The sequence below is a fragment of the Lactuca virosa genome, chromosome 4 (genome assembly GCF_052849685.1).
Source record: "Lactuca virosa cultivar CGN04683 chromosome 4, Lactuca_virosa_CGN04683_v6, whole genome shotgun sequence".
Classification (NCBI taxonomy): domain Eukaryota; kingdom Viridiplantae; phylum Streptophyta; class Magnoliopsida; order Asterales; family Asteraceae; genus Lactuca; species Lactuca virosa.
In genome coordinates this window covers 38,548,178-38,565,171 of record NC_136429.1, presented here as the reverse complement: position 1 = coordinate 38,565,171, position 16,994 = coordinate 38,548,178, and positions in this window count along the sequence as shown.

Sequence of the window (16,994 nt, the reverse complement as noted above, 5' to 3'; positions counted from 1 at the left end):
TTTATGATTGTAGGTTGGAAATGATAGATTCACATGGATGGGAACGTATACACCATAAAATCTAGGTGGGAAAGGTTTCGCTCTAATTCATGAAAATGATTGTGAGGAAATACTTATGCTAGTAGATTTTAAAGGATCTGATAAAGATCAATATGGATGTTGGATGTGTTAATTGCATTCTCAAATTCACAATATGATTACGACATCCCTCTTCATATTTCAAATTGTGAGGAATGGCAAAGAACTGTTTGAACTTTCACGACATATATCTATAAGTTTTGAAAGTGTTTAAACACACACATATGCTATCCATTTAAGGTGTATAAGTTTAAGAAGTGTAGTTGGAGACTTATCAAAGCATCGCATAATATAAATTTGTACTCCGGTAAGAAAGTCAAGAGTATTGATTTCTAGAAGTCCAGTTGATTTTTGGGTACATGTTAAAGCTATTGGCAACATAATTGTTATGCGTATTGCATGTTGACAATACTGTTTGTAGGAAACAAATTTTCCAATTTGAAAATTTCAAAGTTTGGGAATTGTTATGCTATGATAGACTTAAGGGAGAGGACACTCATACTTTTTTCGAATGTAAAGGTCTAGATTGCATAGTTTAATATAACTTAGTCATAGACATATATGAATATCATGTTGAAATTGTTCAACATAGGAAACTCAATATATGGAAATATTATAGGAAGAGATTGAACAAATATTAAATCCTTATGTGAAACATAATGAGTCGAATCCCATATGCTTCGGGTATAGGACCGATTATATATGATATAATATTCACTTATTCTGATTTTTCCAAATGCCTTGAGCATTGAGAGGAAAAGGATTAGAGTTTTTGTGTGATTAGAGTTGTTAAACAACTGTCGAGAACATTCTAAGGTTTACTAAAGATTGGTTGCTTGTGGACAGTTGGAAGTATGGTTTTGTTTGGGAGGACCATAGTGACATGTTTTAGATTTAGATGATTCTTGGTTAAAACTGATGGTCATGTGGGAATGTGGAAATGTTTCCATAGTAAGAGTTGATTATTAAATCTACATGTGAGTTGGAAAAATTTAATGCGAGAGAAGTATTCAAGGAGTGTACCTTGAATTTGAAACTTTGTTACCATGGACTTGTTTCTAGTAACAAAGTTCCAATGGAACATTCTGTAATATCGTTGGCTTAGGCTCTGTGACTTAGAAGCCTCGACATCACAAAAGGTCAATGCATGTAAGGTTGGAATTCCAATACATTTTAGATAGTGACAAGAATTTGGAATAGCGAAATGAGCATCATTGGAATCGTGCCCAGTTGATATGTTCACAAAGGATAGACCATAGAGAGGCATAGTATGCATGTTCATAACATGGCATAACTGATGTTATTTAATTCAAGTGGTTAGCTGATCACTCGAAACATTATACAGTGAATAAAGTCGTAATTATTATGGTGATTAAATAATAGAGATTATTTATATTCAATAGTTTTGAGACCATAGTTAATTAGTTTATTATTGTGTTTCACTTTGCATGTTTTACTTCCTCAATGATTTGATTATTTGAAATTCCACAGTGGCTCATACTTTTGGAAGTAAGTAGTGAATTAAGGCTGTCATGAATCAAATTATAGATTGTCTATGTAGATTAGACATTGCAATGGTTGCTACAATATTCATGAGTACTTAGAAAAATAGAGATTATAAGTATAGGGTAAAATCACGCTCAAAGAATTACTTCATGGATTTTATTACGAGTAATTCTAAGACGATAATATCTTATATTCTTTAAATGGAGATATATTAGTTGTAATTTACAAGTTGGTTGTGCATTGGTGTTATGTAAACGCATCAGTAACATGATGTTATAAAATGTAGTGTCATGCATGATTTGGTGAGTAAAAGATACAAGCATATGAGTCGAAATTTATTTTTTCCTTTTGCCCTAACGGGAAAAGCGATATCTTTGGGTCCCTCGGTGATTTGTTGTCGACATCTAAAGTGCTTGGCTGAGCCAGACTGAATTGATGTGTTCAATTAGTAGTCTGAATTCAGTCGTCATAAATTGGGAAATCGAGAAACAAAATTTTGGACATTGAGATTGATTTCAATCCATGTTTCGTGTCTATACGATATCTTGAAGAACGAAAGAATATTTGATCACTTATCTTAGGACCAATGTCTGCTTAGTTCAGAGTTCGACAGTTTCTATGGAAGCACTATTTGTTGTTTAATTTAGAAGTTATACCAGTAACTTAGTTTTACACTTATCCAAGTGGGAGACTGTTGGATTAGGTGTGTAAGACAATAACTAAATTAGTATAATCTTGAATTATTAGCAAAGTCCTTTTAGGTTTCTTCAAACCAAGTAATTGAATAGGATGACTTTTAGATAGAGAGAGATTGAGTTATTGATTTATTATATGATTAATAAATAGCAATAAATGATTTGTTAATATATTATGAGCATAATATATTAATTAGAAAAAATATTATTTAATTAAAAATTAATCAGAAATTAATTAGAATTAGTTTTGGGATTAATTGGATTAGTTAAAAGTGCAAGGACCTAAGCTGCAATTATTCAGTAGTTTAACAAAAGGCATTCCATAACCTTCCACAAGAGGTGGACGGTTTGGAGGGGATTCTAGGGTTCTAGAATATCCCTTGGAGTTAATTAAGAAACCAGATAATTATCTGATTTGCAATATTATTATTTTAATCAAGTAAGGCTTATCTAGGGTTTTCCTATCAGCTATAAGTAGGGTCTTCTAGCTTCATATTTTCCACCAATGATTCCTTTAGAAGGATGGACGAAAATCCTCTCTCTCTCTCTCTCTCTCTCTTCAAGTATTCCTTGGTTGCGGTTTGGTGTGTGCGGTTTTATTGATTTGCTTGCGGTTTAATAAGCTGTTTAATCTTATGATTGTTATTTGTAATCATTCAAACTAAGCATTTTTTTGTTAAAAGATATATGTAATTTTCTCTTTCCAATTCCCTTATACATTAGGAGTTCTATAAGTTAAAAGAGTGTACCTTTAACTGATATTAGATGTGACAACCCGATACTTTCTAGTCGTCAAAAGTCAATTTCCGTTAAATAAAATTTCGAATTTTATTTGTTCCGTTAAGTTCTTGTGGGTTAGAAAATAATCTAAAATATATAATTAGAGGTTATATAAGTTTTTAGAACCAAAAACACTCGAAAAATCAAGATTTCCTTTGAAAAAAAAAATCATCGGCAAACTCGTCCAGCCATGCGTTTACGGTTGTAAACCCCTGGGCCGTAAACCCTTGGGCCGTAGACTCCTGGGTCGTAAACCCGTTTACAGCCGAGAACCCATTTCCAGCCGTAAACCCAACCGGTATAAAGGGTTTCCCCGGAGAGATTCCTCATTTCTCATTTTTTTCACTCGAAAATCCTCTCCTAGTGCTCTCAAGAACCTCCCAAGAACATTCAAATCATCAAGATCAAACCTTCAAATCTTCAAGTTTTTCCTCAAGAACACCAAGAACACCCTTCAAATCTTCAAAAGATGCAAACCGTTTACAGTCTCAAACCGTTCACAGCCACAAAACCCGTTTGCAGCCGCAAACGTAGTTCACGGCTGTCAACTCAGTTCACGGCTGCAAACAGCCTTGAGCCGTGAACCTTGGCTACAAACCCTCGTTTTCCACAAAATACAGGTCTATGTAACATTCCTAACCCAAAAGCAAGTGTTTTCTAACACTTTAAGTAATGGATTCGCTAATTTAATTACAATTATGTGTTATTTATCATTAGGATACCATTAATTCCGCTTACTCCAACTCGAGGGTCATCTTTCCGGTTTTGCTGTCGAGCTCGTACACGTAATCAATTGTGAGTTCATACCCCTACACTTTTACTGTTTTTAACGTTTTCAGGGGGGATAGAAGCAAAACACAAAGAAATTTTGTGTTCTTATATAAAGGATTTCAACAAGATTAAAACTTATGCAATTGATACAACCAATAGATCATTACATTTTATAAAATATTTAAATATTTTATCCCTTTTGTAACATGCTGAGCATGAGGGAAGTTTTTCAACATACAACCATAATTGCAAAGTTTTCAGTACAATACATGAACCGAATACATAACATATATGCAAGCTATAATAGGTATAGTTTGGGATTCAATACACGATTTTATCAAGTCCAGAGCATAAACATTAACAAAGATATAAACTATGTTAGATATAGTTTATGACATACATTACTACTTTCTAAGAACAAGAGTACAATACTAAATAATTATTTAAGTATAATTATTTTACTCTATAAGTATACATATAGTTTCAAGTACAAGAGAACAATACAATACTACACGTAAACTAGTTAATACAGGGTTGTGAGCCACTACTTCATTTGTACCCTTCGGGGTGCGGAACTAAATCCTAACATAGTATAACCAGAGTCTCCTGGAAGGAGAGCGTGATGTTTGTGAATTGATCTATTCGGGACTGACAATCCCACACCTGAACTGCTAGCTACAGTTAGGAAGGCATGCCTGGGGTGACAAATGTCATAACATCCGATGCCTGAAGAATGTCGTAGAGCTCACTAGGTCATATCAAGCATGGTTATACCAAACTCACAACAGTATAAACTATCCATTTGTTTTCGGGATTTCAATTCTTCAAATAGTTTTATTTTCATTAATATTACTATCATACACTACAACTGGAAGATTCCATGGAATACAAATACATGGTTTTATTTTAAGTAATAAAACTACTATACATACTGGTGGTAGCCAGGGTTTTCATACAGAACACAGTTTATAATACAACTGGTGGTAACCAGGCATACAAACTAACATTTTCATATACTACTACAGGATACAGTAACAAACGTACATTTTGGTCATAGGGATTAAGACTACTTATCATTACTAAAGAAAATATCGGATTTATTAAGGAACACTTTCAATAGATTTCAAAGGACTAATACAGTTAACTCTTTAAGTACCTAGTTAATACGTCAGGGTTATATACATGAGGATCCGACAACCAGTGGGATGTGTGGCCTCCGCCTCATTTCATGTTCCTTGTTTGTTTGTGGGCTTGGGGCAGAACCACACAATCGATTGTTTGTTCGATCTGGATGGTATATGACTTGTATACACTAAGTACTCATAAGAGGAACCAGAACGAATCATTTTACTTAAGATTCATTACATCAGAAAACATAGGGTTTTCTGGAGAAACACATCGTGCTTTTCAAAGAACAAAGAATCTGTTTTCTAAAACAAAACACTTATGAACTCACCAGCTTAAATGCTGATACTCTTTCAAAACCGCTTGTTTTCTCAGGGAACCAGTAGACAGGTACACCTGCAGGCTTTTGAAAAGATGGAGCTTATAGAGTCAGGTCTTTTATACTTTTGGTTATACATTTTGCTATATACAAACTATGTATCAAACAAATGTAAATATTTTACTTATTCAATGTAATGGTTGTGTTTACTTTGATTACTATGATGCAATTGTTGTGATACTGTACATGACGTCCTCCACCCCCGAACGTTTCTGCCGTTCCGGTTTGGGGGTGTGACAGATTGGTATCAGAGCTATTGTTTATAGTGAACTAAGTATATCAAACCTTACATGGTATACAACTATAAACACTAAGGGACTGAAGCACTCTGAGCTAAAAGTATACTTTTTTAAATCTAAGTATTATAAAAAGCATACAAGTATACATACATACCAGAAACAGTATCACAAGAAAAACAAAGCAAAAGTATTTAGATGTTGGACATTGCGGTTAAACCTGGGCAGTTATCTAATCATATCTGAGATAAATATAGCCTGATCAACTATATTTATTGAGATATGACCAACATGTGTTTGGGAGTGATAATGGTGTTGCGACAAGTCAAAAACTTACCCAACCCCATACTAAAGGGAACAATAGAACAAAACATACAAACTAAATATTATTGGAGTATTTGGTAGCACTTCGATACTAGAGCCTAACACATCGTACAGATTTCATTCCAAGTGTTATTATAATTTCGTGGCGATTGTTTACTTGCATTAAGTAGACTTCCACTGTGAATCGCTTGATAGAACACTATAACTGTCAGGATAAGATATACACTGTTCAATATCACCTGACTTCTGACCACTATAGAGGACTTATCTTCGTTTTCTGATAAATTATTTTAGAGAAAGCTACCTTCAAAGAAGAAGTCCAACCGAAAGAACAACAATCCTCCACCGCCGCCACCTCCTCAGTTCGACGCTGCTGTGTTTCAAGCAGCAGTTACAGCCGATGTGGCTGCCGCAATGTCGCAGATCAATTCTAGCGTCACTAGCGGATCGGGAAGTGGTACCCATCCCCTCAATCTCGATGATGGCCAGGGATACCCGAAGGAGTGTTCCTACAAAGACTTCATGAACGTGAAGCCCAAATCATTTGACGACAATGGAGGTGTCATTGCACTAACTCGTTGGTTGGAGAAAATCAAATCAATCGTCGAGATATGTGCGTGCCCTGAGGAAAGCACGGTGAAGTTTGCCACATGCACTTTCACAGATAGAGCATTAACTTGGTGGAACAGCCGAGTCAAATCCCTAACTCTGCCGGTGGCCAATGCCATGAGTTGGGAGAATCTGAAGGAACTGATGCTCGCTGAGTATTGCCCACTGGGCGAGATGCAAAAGTTGAAGCAAGAGCTCTGGAACCTAAAGATGAAGGGTTCTGACATTGTTGCATACACTGCTAGGTTCAACGACCCGACTCTTCTGTGTCCCGGGATGGTCACCCCAGAAAGCAAGAAAGTTGAGAGGTACATATGGGGATGGACACCCCCAACTCAAGGGAACGTTTTGGCTGCTAAACCTCTCACATTTGACAGCGCCAATCGTCTGGCTCAGACCTTGATAGATCACGGGGATAACCATGAACCCGTAGCAGCCGCTCCCGAACCACCTAAAGAGAGTGGTGGAAAGAAAAAGTTTTGGAACAAGCGCAAGGGCTAGCTTTCACAAGAGCCCTCCAAGAAGCAACAAACAGTGACAGTCCACGCTGCTACCATTCCTGCTGCTGTTCCTACTGCTCAAGCACCTGCTAGTAGATATGCTGAAACCCTTCCAAGGTGCGACAAATGTAACTTCCATCATCACGGACCTTGCCGTGACATGCAATGCACCAACTGTGGCTAAAAGGGACACACAACCCGTTTTTGCAAAACACAAGTCCAACCAACCAATCAGGCTCTTGGAGCTGGAGTAGGCCAAGCTTCCTATGGTTGTGGTGAAACTGGGCACTTCAAGAGGAATTTCCCCAAAGCAACGACTGCTGGCAACACAGGGAAAGTGCTACCAATGGGCCAGGAGGAGGCAGTCACTGATCCCACCGTAGTTACGGGAACGTTCCTCCTCCACAACTCTTATGCATGTAATCTCTTTGATAGTGGTGCGGCGAGAAGTATTGTTAGTCATGCATTTAAACACTTACTTAAACACAAATCCCAACCTTTAACCGAAACATTCACCGTCGAAATGGTTAACGGAAAGAAAGAGAGCACTAATGACGTATTCACAGGATGCACTCTCACTCTAAATGACCACTCTTTTTTCCATTGACCTTATGCCGGTCTCCATAAAAAACTTTGATGTCATTATCGGCATGGATTAGTTGAGCCTCAATCGTGCTGATGTTCTTTGTTACGAAAAAGCCATTCACCTTAATCTTCCATCTGGCGAAGCCCTTGTTATCTATGGCGACAAACTCAGCACGAACCTTTGTATCATTTTGTGCATCAAACCCCAAAAATATCTACGAAAGGAGTGTCATGCATTCCTATCCCATGTCGTAAACGAAAAGCAAGAAGTTAAAGACCTCGAGAGCATCCCCGAGGTCAGCAACTTTCCTGATATCTTCCCCGATGATCTTCCAGTATTTCCTCCCGAACGTCAAGTCGAGTTCCGAATCGACTTAATTCCCAGAGCTACCCCCGTAGCCAAATCCCCGTATCGTCTAGCTCCAGCGGAAATGCATGAATTATCCAGCCAACTTAACGAACTGCTCAGCAAAGGATTCATTAGACCAAGCTTCTCACCCTGGGGAGCACCGGTCTTGTTCGTTAAGAAGAAGGATGGATCTTTCTGGATGTGCATAGACTACCGTGAGCTCAACAAACTCACTATCAAGAATCGTTACCCTCTACCCAGAATCGACGACCTCTTCGATCAACTTCAAGGAGCTAGCTACTTTTCAAAGATAGACCTGCGATCGGGGTACCATCAGCTACGAGTCCAGGAGAGTGATGTTCCTAAGACAACTTTTCAAACTCGATATGGTTACTACGATTTTGTAGTGATGCCCTTTGGTCGAACCAACACACATGTCGTATTCATGGACCTAATGAATAGGGTGTGCCGCCCATTCCTAGACAAATTCGTGATAGTATTCATAGACGATATATTTATCTATTCACGAAGCGAGGAAGAACACAGCCAGCACTTAAGACAAGTTCTAGAAACACTGAGGGCAGAAAAGCTTTACGCGAAATTCTCTAAGTGTGAGTTTTGGATTAGGAAGGTAACTTTCTTGGGTCACTTGGTTAGCGAAGAAGGCATACACGTGGACCCTTCAAAAATTAAGGCAATCGAGAATTGGTCAGCACCAAGAACGCCCACAGAGATCCGATAATTTTTAGGACTTGCTGGCTACTATCGCAGGTTCATCCAAAACTTCTCCAGGATTGCTAAGCCTCTTATTGTCTTGACTTAAAAAGGTGTAACCTTTAGTTGGGGTGAACAACAAGACATTGCGTTCCAGACTCTGAAGCAAGCCCTGTGCAGCACACTTATCTTGTCTCTTCCTGAAGGGACACAAAACTTTGTAGTTTACTGCGATGCATCCAATAAGGGGCTCGGTTGTGTACTTATGCAGTGAGGAAAGGTTATTGCATATGCCTCGAGACAGCTGAAGACCCACGAAGTCAGTTATACAACTCACGATCTGGAGTTGGGAGCAGTGGTCTTCGCATTAAAGATTTGGAGGCATTGCCTCTACGGAACCAAGTGCACTGTTTTCACCGACCACAAAAGCCTCCAACATATTTTTGATCAAAATGAGCTTAACATGAGGCAGCGGCGATGAGGAGAGCTACTCAATGATTATTGTTGTGTATTTTGTGTTGCGTCATGGGCTTTGTTTTTGTATATCCGGATTAGGCCTGTCCATCCGTGATTATTGATTAGGGTTAAACTATATATAGTGCATGCATGTATGCCTTAGATACGGTCGTCATTGTTATTATTATTGCTTTGTAACCCTAAACACCTCTACAGTCAAAGTTCTTAATCGAGCTCTTCTGAGGTGTTAAAGCTTAATCATTCGACATCATTTAAACCATTCATGTGTTCTTTATTATGTTATTTATTGCTTTTCTGCTTAGAATCAATCGATCCTACTAGAACTTTGTTCATAACAATTGGTATCAGAGCAGGAGACTGTGTAATCAATACACATTCCTTCTGTTTGAAGAATTCTTTAGGGTTTCTGCTTTTATCGAATATAAAGAAGTCGTCTTCTTCCTGTCGACGGTAAATCTTGTGTTTGATAAAACCCTAATCTCAAGTTTACAGGTCTGATTCTAGCAGTTCCAAGGAAAGGCTCATCATGTCTCACGACGATTCTCAAACTAATCCCATCAACATCTCCAACAACATTGGATCCACTACAAGAGTTCCCATTCTTTACACTCAAGACTATGAAGTGTGGGCGCATCACTTTGAAGAATACGTAGTTGGATCTGAAGATAATGGTTATCTCATCTGGGAAGCTATCACGATTGGGCCGTTTGTTCATTCTGGAACGAACAGGACAGTGAAGACTCAAAAAGAATATAATCAGCTTTTGGTGGACGTAGAGAAGATTCCACAAGATGAAAAGGATAAGCTGCTATGTAACGTGAAAGCCATGAGAATAATCAAATTCGCATTGCAATCTAAAACTTTTCGTTTAGTCGGTTCATGCACGATGGCTAAAGAAATCTGGGATAGGTTAAAAGAATTGTACTCAATCGATGAGGATCTAGAACACTCGATCCAAACCTTGTTGCTCTCAGAATTTGGAGCTTTCGAACAGAAACCTGAAGAGAAACTGATACAGACCTTCGATCGCTTCAATCATCTCCTCAGCAAGATGATCAAGCATGACATTGAAAGAAAATTGATTAAGCAAAAGGTGACCTTCATGAATGGTTTAAGACCAGAATGGATGGCATTGGTTTCAACGGTGAAAGCTCATGAACAGTTTAAATCATACTCGCTAGCGAAACTGATGGGTATTCTTAAATCCCATGAAAGCGTGGTAACCAAGGAGGCAAAGGTAGTTTCGGGTGTGGGATCGCTGGCCCTTGTCTCAAAAGGCAAAAGTGTAGCAGAAGAAGAGGAGGACTCAGATATGTCTGAGTGTGACCTTACTGGCGAAGAATATGCAATGATGGTCACCAACCCAAAGAAGTTTGCACGAAAGAAGTTCCCTGTCAATAAGAACCGAAACTGGCAAGGAAGTTACAGCTCTGAGAAGGTGAAAGAAGAAACGAAGAACACCTCTCAAAAGGATGACGACAAGAAAGAAAGCAAGCTTGTAGGAGACTCTGGATTCGACTGCAATTATTGTCATGGCAAGAACCACTTTGCCAAAGATTGCATGTTGAGGAAGATGGCTGAGAAAAGGGACGGTGAAGATGATGAGGCTTATTACATGCGAAAGTTGGAAGAAATAAAGAAAAAGAAGGCAACTAATAGTTCAATGAATGCCTTGATTGTGCAGGAAAATGTGGATGAAGATGAGTTCGGTGGCGTTGAAGTCTGGTCAACCGATTCTGAGGATGAAGAAGTGAGAAAACCCACACACGGAAGAGCTTACGTGGCGAGAGAGGAAGCTACTAGTTCGGCTGGGAAATGTTTGATGGTTACTGCTGGAAGACCAACCGAAGGTGAGCATAAGGAGCCGAACCTGACTGAGGACAAGTGTTTTGCAGCCAAGCCCGTGAATGAGAGGATCAACGACTGTGATCGGCTGATCAAAAAGGTACAATCCATCCTTGAATCACTTAAAGTTCCCGTAACAAATTATGAAGAAGAATTAAATGAACTAAAATTTAAATTTTCTATCTTAAGTGGTAGTCTCATGCAAACTCGCTTAGCAAACTCTAACCTAACTGACCAACTCACCAGGGTGTCTTCGAAGAGTGAGGAGAGAAGGATGTGGATTGAGCTGAAGGAGACGGAGTTAACTAGGGCTAGGGATGATATTATTTATTTGCAACGAGACAATTTAAAGTTTTTGAAACAACGAAATGTTTTTTGCTTGATTGATAAACGCTTATATACGAATATTACTCAGTTGCAGTTAAATTGTGAAATAGGGAAAAAGATTCATAAGATGATCTTACCCTTCCTTGAATTTAAGGAGGATGAGGTCATCGCTGAGTGTGAATCCATAATGTCCTTAGAAGAGACTTCCATCACTTATAAAATCGGACTAGACAAGATAGAGACCGTTATTGACTCTAAGGAACATAAATGTATGCTCAAAAATCTTTTAGATGAAAATGATAGGTTGAAAATTAAGTCCGAGACCATTCAAACATTTGACTCGTCTAACGCCAAATTAATTTCAGAACATAAAATGAATATAGAAAACACGTCTGAATTTGATGAGGAAAGTGAGATGAGCGAAATCTCGGTGGAAGATGTGGTTGATTGCTCTGAATTTTTGAAGAGCGAAATCGAGAATGAAAAACCACTCGTATCTGAGAACTCGGTTGAATATGCTCGCCTGTCAAAGGACAAGTCGAAGAAACTCAAAGAGAAAGCAATGGTCTATCAGAAAGTTCAAACAGTGCCAAATCAAGTATATGTTGTTAAAGGGGTCACTGAAAAACAAACAGCAGAATTGAAAATCTTGGTCGACACAGACAATGCTGAAGGGTGCGACGATTACTTCTGGTCTGCCCCTATCGATAATGCAGACGAAACCGTCGGCTTATCGGAGCGAACCTCGTGGAGGGTAAGGGGTAGATACGTTTCTGAACCCGTCAACAAACCCTTAAGTTTTGATAAACCAAGCTCGAGTGGAACAAAAGCGATACCAGAAGAACCAAAGAAGGCATCCAATGTATCTTCCAAGACAACCGAAGCTCAAAAGGAGAAGCCAAAATCAAGCTTCAATATTCATAAATCTAAAAAGCAGCTGGCTGAACAGAAACGCCAAAGAAATCAGAGATACATGAAGAATCTGAATGAGCGAAAACAGTTTTGGCAGTCTCAAAACCCTAACCACGTTCCTTCAAAGAAAGAGTCAAATGTCAAAGAAAATGACAAGCCAAACCGAAAGAAAAGTTTTAGTCCAAGCTCCTATTATTCCAAAGCTCAGAACTGAACATCAAGTTTCGGTTCCAACACCAGAGCTCAGAACCGAACATCCAGATTCGGTTACAACGTCAAGGCTAAAAACCGAAAGTCTAGCTTCGGTCCTTCTTGCTGCCAACGAAAGTCGTATTCAGTGAAGGACATCAAAGGAAAGGGAAAGCTTGATTCGAATTCGGACATCAATAATAAGAAAAAGTCAGCTAACCCTAGGACTCAAAAGAATATTCCAAAACCATCTAACAACAAACCATCTGATACACCACAATTTAAATAAGATAAAAACAAAATCAAGGTGTATACCATCAAAAGAAAAGACGAAACCACTATAATAAAAAGAACTTATTTGGTTGATCTTTTTGTTGCTATTCCTTTTTCTGTAAAAGACTCACCAGGGCCCAAGAGACTTTGGGTTCCTAAATCTGCTTGAATTTGCAGGTTATAAGTGACGAGCAGTTCGATGACGAATGGAACATAGACAGTGGATGCTCACGTCACATGACAGGAAGGAGGGAAGAGCTGAGGGAGTTTCTGTCCCTTAAGGATGGTGGATGTGTGAAGTATGGAAAGAATTCTTATGGCACAATCAAAGGATATGGAATGATAACCAACGGAGAATTCACAATTCGAAAAGTGGCTTACGTGGAAGGATTGCAGCACAACCTCATCAGTGTATCTCAATTGGTTGTGGGAACCAGTTTGAAAGTTTCATTCGATGATGAGGGATCATAAATTATTGAAAAGCAATCCAAAAGAGTTCTGTTGAAGTCTGAACGCAAGGGAGAGATGTATCCTTTAAATCTCAACCCAATTCGAGGAAAACCAGCAATATGCCTAATGTCAAAGGTGAACTCTGATGAAAGCTGGTTATGGCATCGACGCCTATCGCACCTGAACTTCAAAGACATTAATAAGTTGGTGCTTGGTGATCATGTTCGAGGCCTTCCTCTTCTCAAGTTTGATAAGGAACACCTGTGTGCAGCGTGTGAGATGGGCAAACAAAGCAGAAAGAGCCATCCTACACGTATCAATACAAAGATTGTTGAAGCTCTTGAACTTCTGCATATGGACTTATGTGGACCTTCGGCTATCGAAAGCATCAGTGGTAGTAAGTTCATTCTTGTCATAGTAGATGATTTTTCACGCTTCACCTGGGTTTTCTTTCTTAAACAGAAATCAAACACGACTGCCAAGTTGAAGGCGTTTATCAAGCAAGTGGAACTGCAGCTGCGAAAGATGGTGAGGAATATTAGAAGCGACAATGGGCTTGAATTCAAGAATAAAGAATTTGAAGATTTTTTGGCTGAAAAGGGGATATCTCACAACTTCTCGGCTCCCTATACACCACAACAGAATGAAATTGCTGAAAGACGAAACCGTTCCTTATGTGAGGTAGCCCGAACCATGCTGAGCTTCGCTTCTCTTCCGCTATACTTCTGGGCTGATGCAGTTGCAAATGCATGCTACACTTTTGGTTATACATTTTGCTGTATACAAACTATGTATCGAACAAATGTAAATATTCTACTTATTCAATATAATGGTTGTGTTTACTTTGATTACTATGATACAATTGTTGTGATACTGTACATGACGTCCTCCACCCCCGAACGTTTCCGCCGTTCCGGTTTGGGGGTGTGACATTAAAATCTTTAAACTTTATTAAATTTATCAGGAGGTATTAAAGCCTCTGAGTTATGCAAGTCACAAAATTAATGGGTTTGAGAATATATTTTGGAAAATTAATAGATTTGAGATCATATTTTGGAAAGCTTATAATCCACTTAGAGTTATAAAGTTGTTTCTATAAGCTTTTTTTACTAACAAAGTTAGATAATTAAAGCATTCATATTAGATAAACAAACAAATTTAATTTTACTTAACTATAATTTTCTTTTATTACCATTATACTTTTCTACAACATTAGTTTTGTGTTTTTAATTCCCAAATACTATAATTTTCTTCATAAAAGGTGTGCGTGGATACCAAATTTTTAATACATTTTATAAGATTAATATATATATTTAAAATATGGTGCAGTGTGGTTTGAACTGCCTTTTTTTAATTAAAACCACAAACCGCAAAAGTTGTAAACCGCGTTATGCTGTGCAGTTTGGTGCTGTGTGGGTGGTTTGTGCGGTTTTATGCACAACCCTAAATAACACGAATCAGACCGGGAAAAATGCTATTACACGGGTTTCATCGAAAGTCATGGGCTCCATTAGTGGCCTAATGGATTCCGAGAACTCCAATGAATCTCTTAGAAAGTCACGAACTATAGTATTAGTAAAGTTGCAACTAAGTTAAAGTTTAAGTTATTTATTTGGTTACGTGTGATAATTGGATGTTGAAATATTGAGAAAAGATAAAAAAATTGAAAATTTTAAACAAAAAAGTAAGAGAGAGAGAGAGAGAGAGAGAGGGAGAAGAGAGCTCCCTAAAAATATAAAGTTGCAACAATAAAAAGTGTAGTTATATTTTTAGGATAATTATTTTATATAGTATATTTCTTTTAAAATTGAGTCATTTGGAATTTGACAATAACTTTTGAGACGAAAGGGGGTAAATAAAAATGTATAGGAGGTAAGAATGCAAAAAATGAACGTTGTTCAACTTGAGTGAGAAATGTTTATAAGTATTGCGGGTATTTAGGATTGGGGAAGTTTTTAGTAATATTAGACACAAATATATGCATTGCGGTCTTGATATAATGGATGAGCTCAACATGGATTGTCTTGCGCGATGTTGGTGGCTAAGGTTTTGTTGTGATGATATGATAATAATAAAATTAGTTTTGTTTGGTGGCAAGCAAAAGTCATGTGTGGGGTATTTTGATATGTGCATATTTAATTATATATTTTGTGCAATATCTTAATATTTTTAGCTACAATTGTGCTCATTTTAGGACAGAAGGTACTTAATTTGTTTAATTTCTGTTTTGTAGCGGCGAAGACATGTTCGGGATGAAAATGAAGCAAATGCGGAGCTGGAAGCTGGATTTTTGGACCAAGTCAATCGAAGTCAAAGGAATCAAGAATTCTGAAGCCCGCGGCATGGAGAACCCTAGCAACGCTGTGGAAATTTGGTTTTTCGAGATCTGATTATGTCTTGGTGAACACACATTTTAAGTGATCGCCTCACCTTGGAGCCTATTAGCCACGATGTGGGAGGTGATTTTTGGCAACTATATAATGATCTTTTTGGCTCTCAACCCTAACTTATGTTGGAAGCTATTTATGATTTTTGAAGACTAGAGGCAACCCTATGAGACTTTGGAGCTCTGAATTCGTTTTTGGCTTAATTATTGAAGAGATCTAGAAGAAAACATCATTAAATCTTTCGATTTGCTAGTTCTAATCATGTCTAAACTTATTTGTTTTGATTCAATGTGTTTTTTTGCAATGATTATGGGCTAAGTTAGTGATGATGAAATCTTTGAACTATGCGTTGATTTCAATATTATGACTAATTATTGTTGGTTTTACTAGTCTTTAATTGGTAACAACTAGGAATTTGATCATGATAACTAGTTAAATAATAATTTGGTAACCAACGATAGTAATTTAACAGAAATCAACCATAGGGAAAATGGAGAATTCAGATCTAACGAAAGTACTCTTTAATATTGAACTCAAATCGTTTTCTAGTTTCTTCTTTCGTTTAATTCACTTACTTGTTAAGTGGTTTAAGTTTCTAGACATGCAAAACAAGAAAACCCCCTTTTATTTAAGTTACTTAGATAACTTTAGTAGGTAATTTTAACTGTTATTCCTGTTCCTTATGTTCGATATCCGACTTACCTGAACTATCCTATAATCGATTAGGAACACTATATATCGTGTATTAGTTAGTCTAGATTAGTTGGTTTTAAAACTAGTACTTAAAATACATATTAGTTCCAACTTTATTTTATTTTATCTTGAGCACTTTGTTGAGTTATTTTCAAGGCTTGAGTGGTTTATCTAGACTTGACTGAAATTATTATTAGCAAACATTGTGGTTGTTTAACTCAAGGTTTGAGTTTTCAAACCTTGTCCGCGCAATCTTTGTTCTCATACTAGCCCATCGATATCATGTGCTGCCCCTCTCCTTAAGGTTGATGGTTCATGTCCTGTATGGACATAAATGAAATTAAGAAGTAGTTTAGGAATAGATTAAATTTTGCCGTTAAAAAAATTGAGATGGTAATTATTTCCAATCATAACATAATATAACCATTGGAGATGCTCTAAAATGATTGATAATAATAATATCTAAAAAATATTAGATCGAAAATTACATTTAACTAAAAATTATATAAAATAAAAAATTATGTTAGTTTGAGGAACAGTTTTTGGTATTAGAAAAAAACATTATGCTAAAACCTACAAATAATAAAAAAAAATGACTTTAAAATTAAAATAATATAACACTGGTTAAAGTTAAAAGTAAATCACAGATAATATACAACTTATCCACGCACAACCTATATGTAAACGTTGTATGTACGGATAAACATGCATACATTGTGTTTACAGCAAGGCGTTTTTACCTTAATTATGTGTCTGAAAAAATCAAATTGAATATTGAATTCCTTTATTT